This window comes from Panthera onca, chromosome X (assembly GCF_046562875.1).
Source record: "Panthera onca isolate mPanOnc1 chromosome X, mPanOnc1 haplotype 2, whole genome shotgun sequence".
Lineage (NCBI taxonomy): Eukaryota > Metazoa > Chordata > Mammalia > Carnivora > Felidae > Panthera > Panthera onca.
Window position 1 is genome coordinate 42573437 of NC_138357.1, and position 21993 is coordinate 42595429.

Consider the following 21993-nt stretch of genomic DNA (forward strand, 5'->3'; position numbering starts at 1 on the left):
TCCTCACAACCCCAGTGCAGCTCTTTCTGGCCACGGGTCCTGTCCCAGTGCTTTAATAAAATCACCTTTTTGCACCAAAGACGTCTCGGGAATTCTTTCTTAGCCGCTTGCTTATGAACCCCATCAGAGGGGATGCTCCTGGAGCCCAATTTCTGTCCTACTGAAGGGCCACTATTGCTGTGGCCAGAGTCCCCTCATAAAACTTATTTGCTGACCCTCCTCCACTCCACCCAGAGGCGAGGCACTGAGGTTTACTGGAGGCTCAAGCGTCTGGGAATGATAAGCAGTCTAGTACCTCCTGATTCCCCTAAGGTGTCCAGCTCTTTTAGAATACAGATTCAGCCAGGACACTCAAACCACTGCACTTCCTTCACCAAAACAAAAACAAACATAACAACAACAACAACAACAACAACAAAACCCACCAAACACTTGGGCACACGCTCTTCCAAGAGAAAAGCAAATTTTGCATTTTTGCAGAGGCGGAGTTGCTGAGGCGGAGGAGGGTAAGTCAAGCAGCTGATTCCGGCCCAGCCCTCCAGCAACCAAGGTGCTGAAGCCTGCCCCTGGAGAAACCGCAGATGCCTGAAAGAGCAGAGGACTGAGCAGCGCCCTAGTTGCAGAAGGTAGTAGGATTGCACGTCTTTTTGTATGGCTCCTGGAATCTCCCGATTGGCTAGGCAGGCGCTGCCATGGAGTGGGCGGAGCCAGCAGCGCAGCTGGCTCAGTGCCCGCCCAGTTGCAGATGGGACTGGCTTCAGACCGAGCGCAATTCAAAGCACAGGACGCGTGCTACGGGCGCAGGTGGAGTAGAGCTCCTACCTGGCTGCTCCTCTCGCCGCGCGCGGGGCTCTGGGCTCCTGAGCGACTCCCGCACTTCTGTTCCCCTTGGTCTCAGTTCTTAAAAGTGATTTTTTGCGGAAGACCTACCGCCTCCTGCCTCCCTCCCCCCAGCTCCCTTTCGCCTCGCGCTTCCTGCTCACCTCCCTCTGTTCTTTTCCTGGTCTGAGGCCTAACCTGTGGTCGGTCTCAGCTATGCCATCCCGGGCTTGCTGGGAGCCGCTGTCCTCCTACGGCTCTTCGGAACCTGGCTCCTGGAGGGCGACGACCCTCTCCCCCCACCCCCCTCCACTCACCTTGAAATTCCACTTTGGCCTGTAGTGAATCCTCCGACGTTCTCAACGTCATCCTGGACCTCTTTTATTGGTAAGCGGGTTGCTAGGCTACGGTGAATGGAGAGGAGAAGAGGGAGGTGGTGGAGGGGGTGGTGAGTGGGCGGGTGATCTCTTGGTAGGAGCCCACTGGGGGGAACACATAGACCTGGGCTTCTGAGCCCCCCTATGCAACCTGCCCTTCGGCCCCTGAAGGGGTTGGTGGTGGTGATGAGGGTGGCCAGTTAAGATGGAGCCCTGTGTTTCAGCCTATATATTACAGTGGCACCTGATAGCACTCAGTTTCAGTGTGTGCCATATAGCAGGGGGTGAGGATACCACCACCCATTCATTCCCAGGGACTAAGGTTCCAGGCAGTTTGCAGTCACAGGCATTGGCCATTGTGTGTGTGCGGCGGGGGGGGGGGGGGGGGGGGGGGGGGGGTAAGGGTTGTTGGGTGTTAACATTACACAGAACAAAGAACCATTTTATTTATGTAAAAGAATGAGATTATTTGGGAAGAGCAGAATTACAATTTGTGATAAGCTATGGCAAACCATAGGCAAGTCTGAAGAGACAAAGGGAAGGCCAGCTTTTATTAGGTTTTAAGGAGAAATTGGGGAGAGTTCTGGACAAAAGTTGACTGGAGAACCAGAGTTTGAGGATGGGGGCGGGTTTCTCATTGGCTGTAGGTGGTGGTTAGTGTGTCTTGCTGGGTGGGGCGGGGATCTTCCTGTTCTTAAAGATAAGAGATAAATTCCTATGTGAAAAGTGCCTTCTTTTGTCAAAGTAATTATCTTCCTTCTTGCTAGTTTTGTAGGCTGCAGTGAGAGGTTTGTACTTGAGAAGTCCCACTCCTGGGCTTCCTGACTCCATTTTAAATGATGTTTCCTTCATTTATTTTCACATATCCCCCTTTTGATCAAGATTTTTCCTCGAAAGTATTGCTGAACAAGAGTCAGATTTTTTTAAATTTAGTGGTTTGTCCCTCAGTACCAGGAAAGATCTTCTTCAGTTGTCATTGACCCACATTGGAGGGAAAGTGCATAATGATTGGAAACCATCGAGGCCACATTTGAGGAATAAGGAGGCGTAGGAAGGAGAAATCTCAGTCACTTTCCATCTAAGGTCTATGTCTTGTCAAGGTCATAAACATTGGAGATCATCTTGAAGTGCTGAGCTAGCATCACCCTATTTGATGCATTACTTCTGCAGAGATTTGACAGGCATCAGGTCAAGTTTAAAATTAATTATACAAGCAGGATTAAAAGTAATATGACAAATACAGTTTATGTGATGGTTCCGTATGGAGACCCCAAACCCAGCTAAATAGATCAAAAGACCGGGGGTCATTAAGTGAGATTTGTTGTAACCAGTGCACTTGTTCCCTGATCTTGTGTAATTGAATTTCTGCTTCTCCAGATGAATTTATACATGTGCAACAGGTGGTATTTGCTATTGCACAAATACCTCCTTGTTCAGCAAGTAGATAACCAAGGGTTATGTGATTATCTAAAACTACATTAGTCAAACAGTCAAGTGATAGTCAGTGGGCTGATATTGCTGTGGAATTGGCTAGCTCTCCTAAGGTTAGGGGGAGATATCTGATCATATGTTCATTGGCACTTACTCCAACCCAAGGAAGAAAATCTCTTCCGATGGAGGCAAACCGGGAGTCATGTATGCCCCCCAGAATTTCACATTTTTAAGATGCTCTGGAAGCCTAATGGGGCAGACCGATGAGAAGTCTCTTGATTTGTTAAGGATGTTAACAGGAACAGTTAAATGCCCCAATAGCATTGAGTTCCAAGTTGCCAGCTATCTAAGCATTCATATGCCCATAGGAAATGCTGTCCATTGCCAACAAATCCAGGTGGAGCATAGGAGACTCTAGGTCTGGTTTTTGATAGAGCCCTTAGCTGGAAATGTCCTGATTGACCTTTTCAAGCCATGGGTCAGAGGAGTTGGGATGACATTCTGTGAGAGTCCATTTTTTCCTAAAGTCCATTTTTTCTTTTCTAAAACCTTGCAGGAGCACCTGGGTGGTCAGACGGTTAAGCGTGGGACTCTTTGATTTTTGGCTCAGGTCATGAGCTTGGGGTTCATGAGATTGAGCCCTGCATCAGGCTCCATGATGACAGCACAGAGCCTGCTTGGGATTTTGTCTCTCCCTCTCTCTCTGCCCCTCCCCCGTTCTCTTTCTCTTTCTCTCTCTCAAAATAAATAAACATTAAAAAAAAAAACCTTGCAAAAACCTTGCAAAGAGGAACAAATGTATCTGTATTTCCCTTGGGTACAGGGAGACATTGCAGTTAGATAAGGAGAAGAACCTGGGGGAGTAAAGATGGTACAACTGGCAAAGATGGAAGGATTTAACTGAGCTAGTATGGTTATGACTAAGGAAAGGTTGAAACAAGGTATGGGAATGCCTGGTCACAATAGCCTAACCCAATAGTTAACATCTATAGGCTTTTGGTTGTATCAGCAATGGTATTTGGAACTAGAAGGAAATTCGTTTTAGGTAACACCAAGGGATCTCTGACATCGTGAACAGATTGGAGCTTCTCGTGACAGATCCAGCAGTCAGAAAGGTTACCCCCTTTTGCAAAGGATTGGGAAATGTGGACATAAGGGCATTTTCATTCCTAGAGAGGGCAAAGAAAGTGAGAACAACCAAGGGAAAGAAGGTATATGTGTCTGGTCCCATCATCTTGGGAAAGCTGTTTCCTTCAGCTGCCATCTGCTTCATTTCCTGGAAATCTTTATTTTCAGGTCACCAGATGGTGTGCAGGTCTTGTCAGGGTTTGGTGTTTATATGTGACCCAGGAATCCAAAAGTCTGTTCCTTGGAATTTGGCAGCATATGGGTTGGTTAGCAGTACCTGATAGGGGTCCTTTCAGTGGGGTTGAAGAGAATCTTTCTGGTCCTTGTGAGTGGTCCTGGTCCTGGCTTGGCTTGTACTGAAGTAGCCAAAGGCAAACATGCTGCTTGATTTACTTCGGAGGGAGTTAGAATTACATGTCTAGCACTGTGTTTTCCATATTCTCTTTTCATATAAGAAGCATCAGTGAGCCATGACTAATCAGCATCATCCAAAGGACTTTCCTATAAGTTTTCACAGGGAGTCAGGAACTGATCTGTCAAACAGTCATGAGGAGTATTATCTTAGAAGAGGGAAGAAGTGTAGCAGGGTTAAGGTTCTTATAGTTGAAAAAAAAAGTTATGTGAGGAGCTGTTAGCAAGAGGGAGGATTTCACAGGAGGTGAGATGACTGGCTGAAAGGTGTTGAGTGTGGTGAGAATTTAGGTTGGAATGGAGGCTAGTAGACTATGAGGGTTGGGAACAACAGGGTGACGAGGGACAACATTATTGTTTACATTGTTCTGAGATCATGGACAAACCTCTATCCACAGTCATTAGGATTTAGGAAGGCTTCTATTTTGTGGGGCACAAAGGGGGTTAGAGGGGACTCCATGACTATTTCTTCAGTGGCCTTAACTAAGATGGCAGTATCAGGAATGGCTCTGAGGCAAGGGAGGTAACCTCATGCCACAGGGTCTAGCTGTTGGCTATATTACCCTGTGGGTTGATGGTGGTCTCCATGTTTTTGGTTGAATACCCCAAGGGTATTCCCTTCCTTTTCATATGTAAAAGGAAAAAAAGGAAGCTGGTAATTGGGATGTCCAAGGGCAAGGGGATTTATTTTTTTATTATTTTTTAGTTTACTTATTTATTTAGAGAGAGAGAGAGAAAGAGAGAGCTGGGGAGGGGTAGAGAGAAAGGGAGGGAGAGAGAATCCCAAGCAGACACTGCACTATAAGCTCAGACTCTGATGCAGGGCCCGAACCCACAAACCATGAGAAACCTGAGCTGAAATCAAGAATGGTAGGCTGAACTGACTAAGCCACCCAGGTGCCCCTCAAGGGCAAGGGGATTTATTTAGTTTTCTTTTAAGGTATTAAAAGCTAGGTCATCCCAAGCTTCCTAATTAATGGGATCAGGTTTGGTGTTCTTTAGTAATGTATATAAAGGCTGGGCCATGAGAGAAAAGTTCAAAATCCATTTCTGACAGTAGGCAGCCAGGCTGCCTGAGAAAATCTTGTAATTGGCAGTTAGTCTTGGGTTTGGGGAAGTGCAGGGTGCTATGAAGCCTACTTAGATCTAGGTGCAGCCCTTGTTCTGAGATTAGGTGCCCTAAATAACGAACTTGAGTTTGAACAAACTGCAGTTTTTCCTTGGAGACCTTGTGTACCTTTAAGGCTAAAATTTTGGATAGATGGATGCTACCCTCCTGTGAAAAGGGGACAAATGATTAGTGTCCTTAGAACTAGCTCTAGTGCCATTAGAGATGGAACAAATAAATGACCTTAAAGGTTCATTTGCTTCACCTAATTGGCTATTTTGGTTGTTGCTGTCAAATTATAGAATTTATTTCTCTCTTTTGAGAGAAAGAAATTCCAGCATGGTATTTCTCCATGAAATCTCAGCCCAGTAAATGAATGGGGGGTGGGGTGGAAGACTAAGGAGAAAAGGGTAAGTATCTCTTAGAGGGCCTAAACAAAAGGTGATAGGTTCAGAGACAGGAACCTGTTGAGGTTTGACAATCCCCTCCCATTTGAATTGTTGTAGTACTCAAGGCAAGGACTGTTTAATAACAGTGGGGTTGAGCACTGAGGGTGTAGTTCTGGTGTCAATAACAACACAGAGAGAGATTCATTCCTAGTCTGGAGAGTTGTTTCTCTGAACTGGTTAAGAGCAGGATTGGGAAAATCCCCTGTAGTTCCTTGGAGTCCCCATTATTGGTGGTTAGGAAGGCACTGGAAAGGTTGCTTAAAGAACTGAAGGCACTTGAAGTGCTTAAGCTTGTAACAGTCTTTTCCAATGCTCTGGATTTTTGCAATAATGACAAAGATCAGGAGCGTTTTGGTTTTGTTTAGGGGCCTCCATTTATCAGAGTTGTAAATTAGGGACTTCAGTGGTCTTCCTTGTAGTTGAATCATCTAGGGTGTGGATGAGCTGATTTGCTAATTAACTAAACCTGGAGTGGACATAGTTTTCCATTCCATCTTGGTCCTTTTTAACTAGACAAGATCCTGTTTCTGTCCATTCATGACCATAGAATTAAAAGCTACCCCAGTGGATTCAACATTTAAAAGAAGACCAGAATCTTCTTGAAAACAATTTGGAGCTGGCTGTAATAATTATGCACTGGGCTCATTGGGCTTCTGGGTATAAGCATGAAACTTTTTCCAGTTGACAGGTTTTGGGAAAGCCCTAAGAATAGACTGGTAAAGTCATTTCACAATTGAAAGAGCTTGATCATATAACAAGTCAAGGGGACAGTGCCCCATTTGTAGTTCTAGAGATTGTTCAAGATTATGCTGGTTGGCAGTGTTATCCACTGTTGGACCTGGCCCCTCACCAATGAGCACGTGAACTGATACAAATCTGAGAAACTGTGTTGGTAAGTTTGGAAAACTATTAAATTCCTCAGCAAATCTATGAAGATCCTCAGTCACTTTGGGGAAGTTTTTGACTATAGCTCATAATTCAGTCCAGGGAACTAAGAAATTAGGGGCTTAGAATTTGGATCATCAGGGGGTTTGACTTTATTTTTTGAAAGAGAGAGAGAGAGAGAGCAAGAGAGCACACATGTGCATTCGAGGAGGAGAGGGCAGAGAGAGAGAGAGAGAGAGAGAAAGAGAGAGAGAGGGAGAAAGGGAGAGAATGAATCTTAAGCAGGTTCCAGGATCAGCATGGAGCCTGACTTGGAGCTCAGTCTCATGATCTCATGAGTTCATGACCTGAGCCAAAATCAAGTCAAACGTTTAACTAGCTGAGCCAACCAGGTGCCCGTGGAGTGTTTGACTTTAAAGGGGAAGATTTTTTTTTCTCCCCTGAGTTGTTAATTTTAGCCATTCTGACTGGTTTGAGATTGTATCTTATTGTGGTTTTGATTTGTATTTCTCTGATGATGAGTCAATGTTGAGCATCTTTTTATGTGTCTGTTTGCCATCTGGATGTCTTTTTTGGATAAGTGTCTATTCTTGTCTTCTGCTCATTTCTTCACTGGATTATCTTTTGGGTGTTGAGTTTGGTAAGTTCTTTGTAGATTTTGGTTACTAACCCTTTATCCGATATGGGGTGGGTTAAATGGGTGATGGGCATTAAGGAGGACACTTTTTGGGATGAGCACTGAGTGCCATATGTAAGAGATGAATCACTAGGTTTTACTCCTGAATCCAAGACTACACTGTGTGTTAACTAACTTCAGAATTAAAAAAAAAAAAAAAAAAACTTTGGGAAAAAAATAAAGGGGCAGGTTTCAATAACTTTGGGAGACGAGGACACAGGGAGAGATTCAAAAAGAGGGAAGTTCAGTGAGAGGATTAGAATGAGGAAGTGAGAATATTAAAGAAGGTGGAGCCAGCATAGGAGGGAAAGAGGAAGATGGTAGTAGGGGCTCAGCATAAGATGGTTGTTGCATGTCCATAGACCAAGAAAAAGGAGTGGAACAATATGGTACCTGAGACCAAGAGGACAGGGGAGAGGAGTAAAGGGCTTTAGAAGCTTTTTTGTCTTCCTTTTTTTTTTTTTTTTTACCTCAGTTAATTTGGAAACATTATTTTGTGAAGAGGTGATTTTTGAGTCCTGAATATATTTTTGGAAGCCTCCAGGTACCAACTAAAATAGGCATCCCGTGTACTCTATTTTTTAATTTTAATTCCAGTTAGCATATAGTGTTATATTAGTTTCAGGTGTACAATATAGTGATTCAACACTTCCATACATCAGCCAGTGCTCATTCCAACAAGTACATTCCTTCCATGTAGTCTATTTAATTTTAAGTTCAGAGTTTTCTAGTTTGGGGGTCAGAAATCCCCCTAATGGCCATTGAAGTTCTAAATTATTTTTGGCTAAGTTGGTCCAGGTAGTTAAAAATGTACATGAGGAGGGACCATAGTTTCAAAGCTATAAAATCAGTCAGAGTCCCAGAAGAAAGACCCTCTTGAGAATGTTTAGAAGATTGTAATCCCATTACTCAAAATCAGAGATTCAGAAAACCAAGTGAGTACTCACCAGAAAGGATGGAGCCTTTAAATAGATCCCGAGGACAGGCAAAGAGCTCATCCAAAAGGAGGGAGCTCAAAATCCAAGAGGAGAATTATTGAACCGGAAGTAGATGGAGACTTGCAGAAGTGAGGTGCACCAAGGGCTCTGTGTGGATACCTCACTTGATTCTGAGAGTTGTTGTCCTTTGGGGTTTGTCTCCTTAGGATCCCACTTCTGACCACCAAGTAAGTTAACTGTAAATAGAGCAAAGAGCAATTTTATTTAAGTAAAACTATGAGTTTATTGGGAAAAGCAGAGAAGTTGCAATTTGGGACAAGCAAGCTATGGCAAACCATAGGCAAGTCCGAAGAAACCAAAGAAAGGTCGGCTTTTGTTAGGTTTTAGGAGGAAATTGGGGAGGGTTCAGGGGAAAAAAGTTTATTGGAGAAGAACAAGAGTTTGAGGTTTGGGTGGGGTTCTCATTGGCTGCAGATGGTGCTTAATGCTTTGTTGCTGGGGCAGGGAGGGATCTTTCCTGTTCTTAAAGACAGGAGATAAATTCTTATGTGAAAAGTGTCTTCCATGTCAAAAATTCTCTTCCTTCTTCCTGCTGGTTATGTAGGCAACAGTGAGGTATGTACTTGAGAGCTCCTCTTTCGGGCTTCCCATCTCAATGTTAAATGAGGTTTCCTTTATTTTCACATGGGTAAAGACTAAAATTATTCTTTAAAAAAATTTTTTTTTACATTTATTCATTTCTTTTGAGAGACAGAGACAGCACTAGCGGGGGAGGGGCAGAAAGAGAGAGAGACACAGAATCCGAAGCAGGCTCCAGGCTTCGAGCTGTCAGCACAGAGCCTGATGTGGGGATCGAACTCACAAACTGCGAGATCATGACCTGAGCCGCAGTCAGATGCTTAACCGACTGAGCCACCCAGGCGCCCCTAAAATTATTCTTTTATGTTGTATTGACATCTTGTAAAATCAGGAGAGCCTCGAATGGACTAATCACAAGTTCCTTTTCACACTTTGTTCCCCACCCCTCATAGGGTCCACTAGGCAACAATCCTCCTTATCAAATAGACTAGATGTATTCCTGTGTATTATCCTTGGGTAGTGGTTTCAGTTCCCTACCAGCCAGCACAGTAATTCAAACAAGCCAATCACATAACTCAGGAAGCAGGGGGTACCTCACCCTCCTAATACTACAAAGCTTGCCTTTCACAGATTCTTCTTTTACTTTTTCTTTTTTTGAGGGGGGGCACAAGGGAGAGAGAGAGAGAGAGAGAGAGAGAGAGACAGAGACAGAGAGAGAGACAGAGAGAGACAGAGAGGGACAGAGAGGGAGAGAGAGAAGCAAAGCTCACCTGAAGCAGGGCTCGTGTTCTTACCTGAAGCGGGGCTCATGCTCATGAACCATGAGATCATTACCTGAGCCCAAGTCAGATGCTTAAGGACTGAGCCACCCAGGTGCCTTCTCACAGATCCTTCTGATTTATGCTATTTCAGAGTGCAACCCTCATGTGTCCCGCATGGTATGCAAGGTTCTCTTTTGGACTGTGAATGTATGTGACTATTGATCTTTTCTGTCTGGAGTTGGGTGATGTGTGTTTAGCCATCCCTATAACTCTAGGATGAGCCTCCTTACCTCAACAAAGGGGTGAAGAGGAGGTGATTAAAACTATTGTCATCACACACATGATGATCCAGGCACAATCAAAGAGAACTGGTGAGCTTTTACTAGCTGCTCCTTGACCAACTGTTCTGTGATACAGTGAAGGCTGCCTGGGACAGGACCACCAATTCCTGGTGGGCTTGTGCTCTGGCCTGGGTGGCACTGTGTCATTTTTGTTGGATATTGCCATCTCTTCCTTCCTTAACATAAGAATTGGAGTTAATTGACTGCATCTCAGTGTGAAGTGCCTTTGAGTTTGGGCTCAAAGTCAAACAGTGTGTGCCAGACAGTGTCTGAGGCTCCCACCCATAAAGGTAGCAACAACGCAACATCCTAATCGGTCAGTACTTGAGTCCTTCTTACTAGGGGTTGGGTTAGTGACTTGTTAGGCAGTGACCACTGCTTCTAACCTGGTGAGCATTTCTGGTTACTTGGGGCAGCCAGCCATGTGGTCATTGTGATTGTGTACTCCTGGGATGGCCCTTTGTTAGGTTTGCAGATAGGAAGGGGATTACTACCACAGGGAGAATTAACGAAACATGGCACCCTGGTTGCCTTAATAGTTATTGTCCTGGACAGGGTAGTGAGCTTGCTTATCTCCTGTGCTGTTGCTTCCCTTGCTGCTACCTACACACTATCCTGACACCAAAGGATATTGAAGTGCACACCCATGGTTGCTTGTGGCCCAGGAATTGATGAGAAAGGGGGAAGAAACATGTAGTATTAAACTGTTCTCCCAATGCAAAAACCCCTATCCAGTGCCAAAAAGCAACCCTTGCTATAGGGGAGGCCCCTAAACCCTGATGATTCTGGTTCTGGTTGAAGAAATTTATAAATCTGAGCAGAGTAGAGAGGAGGCCCCTGGAACAAAGTATATCCAGTAACAAACAAGCAAAAAGAATGAAAGAAGGGAAAAAAGAGTGCATCAAACCTGAGTATAGGTGAATGTGATATTGTGATTTATAAGAAATAGGTGTTTAATCATTCAGATGACTAAAATGTATTTCTCATATATATTTGGCCTTTGTCCATGATTTCTGGCTCACAGCTTCCCCACAGATTTGTGTCCCCCACAAATTCATATGTTGAAACCTTAACCTTCAATATGACTGTATTTGGAGACATGCCTTTATGGAGGTAATCAAGGTTCAGTGAGGTCATGAGGGTGGGGCCCTAATCTAATAGGATTGGGTCTTTATAAGAAAAGGAGGAGACACCAGAGAGCTCTCTCCCTGTCTTTGTCCACTTTCATGTAAAGGAAGGCCATATGAAGACATAGAAGATAGCCATCCACCAAGGACAGAGGTCTCATCAGAAACCAACCCTGCTGGTACCTTGATATCTGACTTCTAGACTTTAGAACTGTGAGAAAATAAATTTCTGTTGTTTAAGCCACCCAATCTGTGGCATTTTGTTATGACAGCCCTTGCAGACTAATTCAGAGGATACCAGATGTCTTTACATATACAGTTGATTCTTGTTATTTGTGGTAGTTCCGTCCTGTAAGAGTCACCATGAGCACAGAACTAGTGAATAGGAAACCATTGCTCCTAGTGGAAATACCTGGTTACATTCTTGTGAACCTCTGGTCACAACATTGTCATCAACCAATCCAATACATAAATTTGTTTTATGTGTATTTCTGTTTAAAGACCTCTTATTTTATGTATAGTGTTGCTTCATTTAAATTGATATTTAGCATATATTGTTGATTGACTTACATTGAACTCACTGATATCAGCACTATAATTCATGCCCAAAACATGTATTTTCTCCATAAGGCACATCACAGCCTTCTTGTGCTTAGGAACACTAGACAGGACATCAGCACTACACGTGGGGGAACATTTAAACAGTGAAATCACTAACAAAAAGCACACAAGTGTGAATGACATGGCACTGAATACGCTGTTGAAAGACCACTTGTTGGGGCGCCTGGGTGGCTCAGTCGGTTAAGGATCCAACTCTTGATTTCAGCTCAGGTCATGATCTTATGGTTTGTGAGTTTGAGCCCCACATCAGGCTCTGCACTGGCAGTGTGGAGACTGCTTGGGATTCTCTCTCTCTCTCTCTCTCTCTCTCTCTCTCTCTCTCTCTCTCAATAAATAAACGGACATTTAAAAAATTTAAAAAAGAAAGGTCATTGTTTACAGTATGAGAGGTGAAATAAGAAGCTGGAATGCTGCCTTGTCTAAACCTGAGAACTTGTGGGTCCGATGACTCACATATTTTTGCCACTCTGCACATGTTTGCAAGTAAGCACCGAAGTGCTGAGTATTGATTTTGGGGTCACAAGTACATTTTAGCAGGTAGACGAATTTGCAGATATAGAATCTGCAAATAATTAGGATCAGCTGTATTACGGTCACCGTGTAAGGGCTGCAACAGGAAACCCCTTATGCCATTTGGAGCCCCAGATCTTATTGTTATGACCAAAGCACTCATTTCAGTTCTCAGAGTACACAATGCTGGGCTCTTGAAAAAGGCAGTAAATGGAACTTCCAACTTCCGTGTAGGCCCCAAGTGGCTTGTTTAATTGAGAGGCATAATTGGCTCCTCAGAGAACTTCTACTTAGTTACAAAGTGGTAAATAGATCTCCTCTACGGTCATTGTTACAGGCATTGTTACAAGCACTGATTAGCTTAAATTCATGTCCCCTGAGGACTCTCTACACCAATGCCATACCGGTCTGTTAGTTGTCTTTATTAGCCACAAAGGAGGGCATCTTTTTTTATTTCAAATATTTTTATTTATTATTATTATTATTATTTTAAATATAACTTATTGTCAAGTTAGCTAACATACAGTGTATGCAGTGTGCTCCTGGTTTTGGGGGTAGATTCCCGTGATTCATTGCTTACATACAACACCCAGTACTCATCCCAACAAGAGGAGGGCACCTTTAAAGTTCATGTTTTTCGATGACCACCTCACCATGTGGCCCTCTCTCTTTTGGGGCAAGTGCCTATGCCATTTCCTAGGGAGGCACCACTACTCCCTGAAAGTCTCAGTCAACACCAAGGTTTAAACTGATGTGAAGGCATTCAGGCGTAAAGTATGGTGCAAGGCCTACAATTAATGTATGTTGTCTTGACATTTGGTAAAATTAGAAGGACCTCAAATGGTCTAACCACAAGTTCTCCTGCCTGTTTTGTGCCTGTGGACAAGGTCCCTTAGCCAAACAACGCTCCTTATTAAACAGACTCAGTGCTGTTCTAGCGAGTTTCAGTTCCCTGCCAGCTGTGGAATTAATTATTCAAGCCAATAACATCCTCCCCTGGAAACCAGAGGCACTCTGTCCTTGACACTGCAAAGCCTGTCTCCTACAGACCCGGATTGTTCAGGGTTCCTGAGTGCAACTCGAGTGAGGCTCTCTCTGGTTTGCTGTGTCCTCCTTTCTCAGGCTGTGAGTATATGTGACTGATCCACTGCTGTCTTCACATTTGTCCAGTGTCAGGTGTTACGTTTTTGGCCATCCTCACAACCATAGGAAAGAATCCTTTCCTCCTTAATGGGGTGAATAGGAGGTGATCAAGATGGGTACAGAGTGATGGGCAAGACACAAAACATAGATATGAAAGATACCTGTTGAGTACAGATTTTGATTTTTTTAATGTTTATTTTTGTGAGAGACAGAATGCAAGTGGGGGAGGGGCAGAGAGAGAGGGAGACACAGAATCCAAAGCAGGCTCCAGACTCTGAGCTGTTAGCATTGAGCCTGTCATGGGGCTTGAACTCACGAACTGCAAGATCATGACCTGAGCCCAAGTCGGACGCTTAATTGACTGAGCCACCCAGGCACTTGTGAGTACAAATTTTAGCCCACTTTCAGGGGCATGTGTGTATGTGGAAAGGCTGGGAGACCCTATTCAATGTTACCAATGGAAATTATTATCTCTGCTTCATTGGAGCCCAGATGGTGTAATCTATGGAAGTATATTCATGTGGCCTGAGATGGGTGTACTTTTGTACTTACTGTTGTGAAACTTTTGAAGATACAGGTTTTTTTTTCGTCTGGGTTTCAGTTTAGGCCTGTAAATACCTGAAGAGATGCTCAGCTATTTGCATGCAGATCACACAGAAATATGTATTTGTTGTGGCCCCAAGATCCTGAGCACTGGCACATGGGTAACATACGGTTGGAAACAGGTAGGAACACATTGCTTTAATTCAGGAATAATTCATGCAACATACTTTGGAATATTACAAAATGAAAGGTTATGATTGAAGATAATCGGGAATACGTTTTTAAATGGCAGAAATGAACATGTACCCAGGGGAAAGAAAAGGTAGTTGGGCAGCAGCTAAGCATTGTCCACAATCTCACTTACCAGAGTGTGCTATTGAACATACACACACAGTTTTGTAGGCACTGATGTTCCCTAGCCAACATGTGGAAGATCCCAACTGTCGCAGTGATGCTCAGGGCCTGTTCTCATTCACAAGCCCCTTCTGGTGGGGGGGAGGGGGGGGAGCGGCCTCACTGAAGGTCTCAGGTGCCTTGGGTGAATATCTCAGAGACCTTAGGAAAGGCCAGCTAAATTAGGTTTTTGGGCTCAATCCCAACATCTGAGGTGGTTCCCCCCCCACACACACACCATACTAATAAGCAATTCTTGGACACCATCAGGGTGTCTGAAAGTTCAACTCAATTCTGACATTACCTACCTGGAGACTGCATCAGATCCCACAGGTTAAGTGTTCAGTCCCAGAAGACCGCCTTCCCCCCGTACCAGATTCTAGTCACAAGTCCAGGTTGTTACCTGTGCTTTTGACTTATTGCCTATAAAAGAGACATTACCACAAGTCTCTCCTAGGGTTTGGTTCATTTGCTGCAGAGGCTCACAGAACTCAGAGAAACATTTTACTTACTATATATAAAATGATGTAACCCAGGAACAGCCAGATGGAAGAGATGCATAGGGCAAGGTACGGGGAAAGGGTGCAAAGCTTCCATGCCCTCTGCAGACTCACCACTGTCCCCAAATCTCCATATGTTCATCAAGCCAGAAACCCTCAAACCCTGTCCTTTTGGGTTTTTGTGGAGGCTCATTGACCAATGGCCATTGATTCAACCACCAGCCCCTCTTCCCTCCCGGGAGGTCAGGGATGTATGACTGGAAGTTTCAGCCCTCTAATCACTTTGTTGGTTCTCCTGGCAAACAGACCTTGTCTTTAGGTGCTGTTTATGTGCTCATTCACATAACAAGAGACACCTCTATCAGTCTCAACACTTAGGGAATTTCAAGGGTTTGGAAAGCTGTGAGCAAGGAAATAAGGAGGAAGGATAAGGAGGAAGAAATATATATATATATATATATATATATATATATATATATATATATCACAATATTACACCAATTCTGTGCAGGGCTACAGTTAGGTACTTAATATATACTCACCCAAGACATCTCTAGGCTTGGAAACACATGACTAGTGAGACACATGTTAGATTCCAGAATGGATATCTTTGAGAAGACAGTGCTGAGGCCCAAGAATCTGAAATGGCTTTGTTGGGCAAGGGTCAAAAGGTTCTTTATATCATATGCCTTATGCCCTAAAAACAGAGGTGTATAAGAGCGAGGTTGATGTCTATTTGACAACAAAATGCCCAGTCCCAGTCCAGAAAGGGGAAGTGTGACTTTTAGCTGGAAAAGGTAAATTGGTTAGCACAGCTCAAGAGGGCACCAAGGGTGGAAGATTACTTTCCCTGGGTCAGTCAGCCAACCTGGAGAGCTGTGTCCATGCTGATTGCAAGGTGGGCCTCTTTAAGGGGTTGAAGTAATACATTTTCCTGAGTGCTTCCTCCTGCCTGCTTCCTTCCCAGAAGGCCAGCTGCTACCCCTTCATCCTGCCTGGTAACATGGACCCAGTCTTTGTGCCCCACCCTCTGGATAAAAGCTGAGGAAGAAGTAGAAGTCGGCCTTGCTACTGTGCTTTTGGCTGGCTCTCTGTGGGGAGAGAGGTGGGTGGGAGAGTGAGCATGTACACATAGGACTATGTATGTCTTTATGTATACAGGAGAAGAGAAGGCCTTGGAAAATTTATAGCTGGGCGACGTCTGCTGTATGTTGTCTAAGAAACCACGTATTTACTGATAATCAGTGACTTCTCTGGTTCAGCAAAAACTACAAATGAAATTGATTCAGAAAGTTTTGGACAGGATGCTGACAGGATATGATGTTCATCAGAGTCCAAAGTTTGGAGGTAAGCCACTTCTAGACACTTGAGATCTGTGTGTTAAGTTGAATAGAGCTGAGACACAGCAAATCAGTCCCACCAACTAAGCTGACCATTGACATACCTACAGGCTCTACACTTCCGTCTCTCCAGATCCCACCTTCCTGACCTGCAGTGGAGCACTCCTGGGCTGCCAATCTTCAGGCACTTTGTTTTGACCCTGGAGTCTCTCCCACTTCTCTCGCTTTATGTGGAAGAGGGCTTCTGCTCTCTCCACACTCCCTTGTGAGGGTACCACATCTGAGGCTCATTCCCTGGTGTGACTGGAGGAGCACTACCCACAGAAATAGGTGTGCAGGCCGTAGGGCCCTATGTTTCTCAAGCTAGAATTTTCTGTAACATCTGTCATGCTCTATGGCATACACATTTTTGAACACACATTCTTTGCACCCTGGACACTCACCCTATTCAGTTTGTTGAAAACTGGACATGTGATCTACTCTATCCAGTCTCCTTTGCCTGCCCAGGCCCCAGGTGCTTGTCCCTCTATCCCTTAAGCCTTCGACTCTTACCAAGTTTATTGGCTCTACCTCCGGAAAAACATCTTATCTCTTCTTTGATCATGGGCTCCCAATATCAGGCCTTGGGAATCTTGCTGCTGAGTTAATGCAACAACTTCCTAACCTCTGGTGTGACTGATACCAGTTTTGGTACCTCTAGTCCCTTCAACACACTGCAGTCAGCATCGTCTTTATAAATCTAGCCTGATTACTTCAGGAATTGTTAATGGCTTTATTTAACTTCCACATAAAATCCAAACTCTTTGGCCTAGCATTCAAATCTTGAGAGAATAGATGAGAAATCACAATGAAACTGAAGCACAAACTACCAGGAAGCCAATGAGTCAGTTTCTATATTTCCTCTCAGCCATCCCCTTGGGAAGGGCAAGTAGCCTGGATCACACAGCTTTAAGTGACAGAAAACCTATCCTGAGTCCACAGAGTAGAAGTAATGTTCTCTGACCCAGGGGACACCCAGGAAACCTAAGCCAATGACTGACAAAAGGAAGGGTGCATTAAATAGAGGTTCTGTGGGAGGTTGAACTTAATTCTAAAGGATTAACGAATGCTAAGGGTTTGCATTTGTGCAAACAGAGTTCTTTTGTTTTTTTAATTTATTTTAGTGTTTATTTATATTTGAGAGAGACAGTGTGTGAGTGGGGGAGGGACAGAGAGAGAGGGAGAGAGAATCTCAAGCAGGCTCCAGGCTCTGTGCTGTCAGCACAGAGCCCAATGCAGGGCTTGGACCCATTAACCATGAGATCATGACCTGAGCCGAAGTCAGACACTTAACCGACTTGAGCCACCCAGGCACCCCAAATAGAGTGTTTTGAATACTCATTGCCTCAATCCTAAAGAACACACAGCTGTGAGGATTTGGCACATGAAATTAGACTAGTAGGGCCACTATGTTTGGCATGGGAGCCACCTTGAAAACCAAGGCCATTGCCCTAGGCCCTGAACTTTGGAGGTGGGTCTCTTAATTGATTTCCTTTTACTCCACTGGTCCCTGCAGCGTGTGAGGGGGATAAGGTGTGGTGCACAGGTTCCAAGGTGCGTGTGCTCCTGAGAACTGGGAAACAGAGTGGAGAGGGCAGAGGGCAGGCTCTTTCAATAACTTTACCCTATAAGGACAGCAGTGCCTCATCTAGGTGGATTCCCTGGGGAGGAGGCCAAAACTCTTGAGGGAGAGAGGGCTGGGTATATGGGAGTTCAGGTGTTAGAGCAGAGCCAACTTCCCCTTATATGATACCAACATTTGGATCCATTGGGCCAGACACTGGTAGGTGTCAAGGAAGAGCAGCTACCTCATTTCTTTATTTCCTTGTTCTCTTATATCTTAGCAAAGTCTAACCAATGAGTATTTAGGTACCAAGCATGTTCTTCCCCTGTTTTAAGGCACGGTAGCTATATCTTGGTAGGCATCCAGGGCCAGGGTGAGAGCAGCAGGCAAGGGCCAACCTCTGGGGATTGTCAGGTATGGATAGTCTGCATTGTCTCTGAGGTACCTCACCACCTTCTTTCAAACAGACTCTGATTTGTTTATGACCTGATGCCTAAGTGGCAGTGGTGGTTGGGGTGGGTGGTGGGTTACATGAAGCTTTCTCAGCATGCAGACCCATGGCACGGGGTGGGTCTTTGGATTGATTTGGTCAAACAGTAAATGAAGGGTGAAATGTAAGAACAACTCAGGACCTTATTTATACAGAAGGGGTCACTGTGGGCTCTAAGTCTGTGGCTGTGTATGTGTACATGGGGAGTGGGGAGGCCAGTAGATGGGGCAGCTTCAGTCTGAATGGAGTGGGGTGGCAGGGATGGAGAAAGCAGAGAACAAAGCAGAACACCATGGTGCCAAGTGTTCTTCGTAGGTGATAGCCTCCCCTGCCTGATCAGCGACCATAGCGTGCTCTAGAGAGGAGGCTTAGCTCAAGGGAGCAGGAGAAGAGGAAGGCAAGCACCTGCTGTGGGCTGTAAGTAACAAGGAGGTGAGGTTAAAATAGCTGACGGGAGTGTTTCACAGGGAGAAAAGAGGGCCTGGGTAGAGATGTACAACTTGATCTAGAAGAGAGTCAGACTCTCAAGATCAAAGAGTGAACATGCTAGATTACATTTTGAATTGCATACAATCAAAGGGGGAAAGATGCAGCAGGAGAATGAGGGCTGATGCTGGACAGAGAGGGATGAAGGTAAAGAAGAATAGTGAGGATAAGAAAGAAAACACTGCCCAGAAATAAGTAGTAATTGGTTTATCAGTAGCACTTAAAACCCATTCAAACCTGCTTCAAAGGCAGGTTGAGCCCAAGCCTGTCCCCATGTCTGTCAGGTCATCAGTGGCAAGCAGGATCCAGGCAGTGGCACCTATCCCATGAGAGTCACCTGCCCTTATAAGCCTGGCTTCAAGGAAATTAGGCTAAGGGCTATAAAGTTTAGGGACCCCTAGATCTCCCTATGAGTCCTCCCACTAGACTCAGAGTCAAATCTCTCTTTGTGTCTAAGCTGCAGTAGAGTTTCAGAGTTCACAAACAGAGGCCTCCTCCTCCTACATAAGTTCACAAACAGAGTCCTTAGTGACATGTCCTGTTAAGGTTAAATAGGAGCTTTATTACTTCCTTAAGAAGGGAGGGGCCAGTGAGAAGAGGAAAAGGAGCAGGAGCCAGGGAAAGCTAGCAAAGCTGCTTCCCTCTGAGCAAGAGGGAAGCCACAGTGTTGTGAAAAGCAGCTCCCTGAGGGCTTCAACTCAGCCCAGCACCTGGAATGACATAGGCTCTGCCATATTGTGAAGTGAAGGAATGAGTGGGACATTTTTATCACCCCTTCCTTCATCTGTTCTTTGAGCTCTAGAACTGTGGTAGTTACTAAGGAACAGAAGTTGGAGCAGTGAAGTTCTGAAGCAGGAGAAAAGTGGTTATTGTTGCCACTTTTTTTGCCTTCCAGAGCTCATCAGGGAGGATGGCACTGGGATATGGAGCTGAGGCCATCACTCCAAAGATGGATTTTAGGTACCTTATCTGGAAGCTTCTTTTCTTAGTTCTGGCTGCTATAACAAATACTGTAGACTGGGTGGAAACCACAAGACATTTATTTCTTACACTTCTGGAGTTTGAGAAGTCCAAGATCAAGGTGCTGGCTAATTCGGTTACTAGTTAAAGCTTTCAGCCTTTTGCAGAAGACAGCTGCCTTCTTGCTGTGTGGTCACATGGTGGAAGAGAGAGAGTTCTCATGTTTCTTTCTTATTATAAGGGCACTGATCATTATGGGGAGCCTACCCTCATGGCCTCGTTTAAACCTGATTATCTCCCAAAGGCCCCACCTCCAAATATAATCATATTGGTGGTTAGGCCTTTAACATATGAGTTTTTGAGGGAACACCAATATGTAGTTCATAACACTTCTCTTTCAATGATACTTTTAGAGATGTGGGGATACTTTAGCTATGTTTTCATACTGACCACTGCTAGCACATAAGATGGCTCTTATGGGCAGATAAAGTAGAAAAAGTTTTCCTTCCTCTGGGATACAGCTCTGTGCCAGGCTTATGGCTTGGTGAGGGGAATATGGACTGTTCTTTCAGCTGGGATCCCATGAACATGGCTTTGTGCTGGCCTTTTAGGGTCCCCAGGATTCCATCAGGAGGGATAGAATTGCCTGAATGGTCTAGAATGAGAAGAATGACCCTGGGATTGGTGTGGGGCCCTGGCTGCCTGGCCCAATTCAGGTTTGTTAACTGCATAATAGCGTTTCCATCCTTCAAAGACATGTGGGAGGCCTGAAAGGCTGTAATAGAAATCTGCATCTATAGAAAACCCTGTCAGTACATAGCACTTTGCCAGGGCTTGTTCACAATAGCCCTGAATGCTGGTGTCTGGGCTGCACCTTAACTCAGCCCATTTACTTCTCCATTGTCATTCAGACAATTCTTTCCAGTAGCACTTTGCTTTCTGAAACACTGGACTTGGAGTAACACATTTCTACCTTTGCCGCTCAGCTTCTGGGCAGTCAGCCTGCAGTGTAGCCAGCAGGCTGAATCACAATAGTCATGCATATTTCCATAGCAGCAGTGTGATGTAATACATAGAGGATAATGTGGCTTTGCTGTAGAGCTAGTTATAGGCAGCTCTGAGCCAATAGAAAATTAAAATTTACTCATGAACAGCACCTTATAGTTCACTGTATACTTTTAAACCCATAATCATGTTTGAGTCCTGCCAGTGGAAACAGAGACCTGAAAAAAAAGCCCAGGAGGAAGAAACATAGTGAAACACATGCTTACACATCCAGTTACATTTGCACATTAAAAAAAACACATACATGCATTTTCATTCACTCACACAAACATAATCACATGCTGACACATGCATTCATGCACACTTGCACATGCTTTTACATTTATACATTAACATGCTCACACATTTTCCACATATGAACATGCTAGTGCATTTATACACTGACTTCTATACTTACATTCACTCACACATGAACATGCTCACACACAAGGACAGACTTATATATTCACTGAAACACGTAGTCACACATGTCTATATGCACAAATTACATATGAACAAGCTCACACATGAAAAGGTTCACACGTTCACACAAACATACTTACATGTACATGCATGTTAAGTCAGCCACACAAGAACATGCTGACACAGACAGTGACATAACACAAACACAGTTACTTGCACACAAACATGCTCACATACACTCATGCTCAGACATTCATGCACATACATGAAAACGCTGATACATTCTTTTAAACACACATAAAATTATATATTCATCCACACTTGTACATGAACACATTCACACATACAGACTCAGTCACTCCCACACAAACATGCTCATGCATTCAGTCACATTTATGAGTACGCTTCCACATTCACTTACACATAGATACACTTATTACAGTCACAGAACACTCTCACACATGTGTTCAAACTAAGACATTAACATTTTCACTGACATGCACATGTGTAAACACACAACCTGGCTCCTACATTCATTGACATGAACATGTTTGTATATTCACACATGAGTGCACTCATATATTTACTCACATACTCTAAGCCAAATCTGTATGCACATAGCACATTTTAATACAATCACACATGTAGTTACATGTTTGCTCACATGTATACCCATGTTCACACATTTGCTGAATGAACGTATTCACATTATAATATCACAAACACCTCATGAATGTACACGCATTCATTCGCATACAAAATGCTCAGACATTCATGCACATATTAAGACATTAACATGATCACAAACATAGTCATACATTCACTCATATGAACTTGCTTAAAAATTAACTCACACATATAGACACAGTGACATACATTCACACACTTAAAACTTCACTTAAAATTG

At 44.1% G+C, this 21993-nt stretch overlaps 2 pseudogenes across 4 annotated transcripts in view; one reads left to right on the forward strand and one right to left on the reverse strand.

Moving 5' to 3' along the window:
• The window catches only part of LOC145713608 (small ubiquitin-related modifier 2 pseudogene), a 158318-nt pseudogene extending 157200 nt beyond the window's left edge, over positions 1–1118 (reverse strand). For 2 of the 4 annotated variants that reach the window (XR_014136649.1, XR_014136648.1), the window contains exon 1: positions 984–1118. The product of XR_014136649.1 is annotated as a small ubiquitin-related modifier 2 pseudogene, transcript variant X2 (transcript). Of the gene's footprint in view, positions 1–425; positions 583–983 lie in introns of those variants that run through there. The other 2 variants (XR_014136651.1, XR_014136650.1) reach the window with 1 other exon arrangement.
• LOC145713732 (mesoderm-specific transcript homolog protein-like) overlaps positions 1–21993 on the forward strand; it is a 189487-nt pseudogene that overhangs the window by 77323 nt on the left and 90171 nt on the right.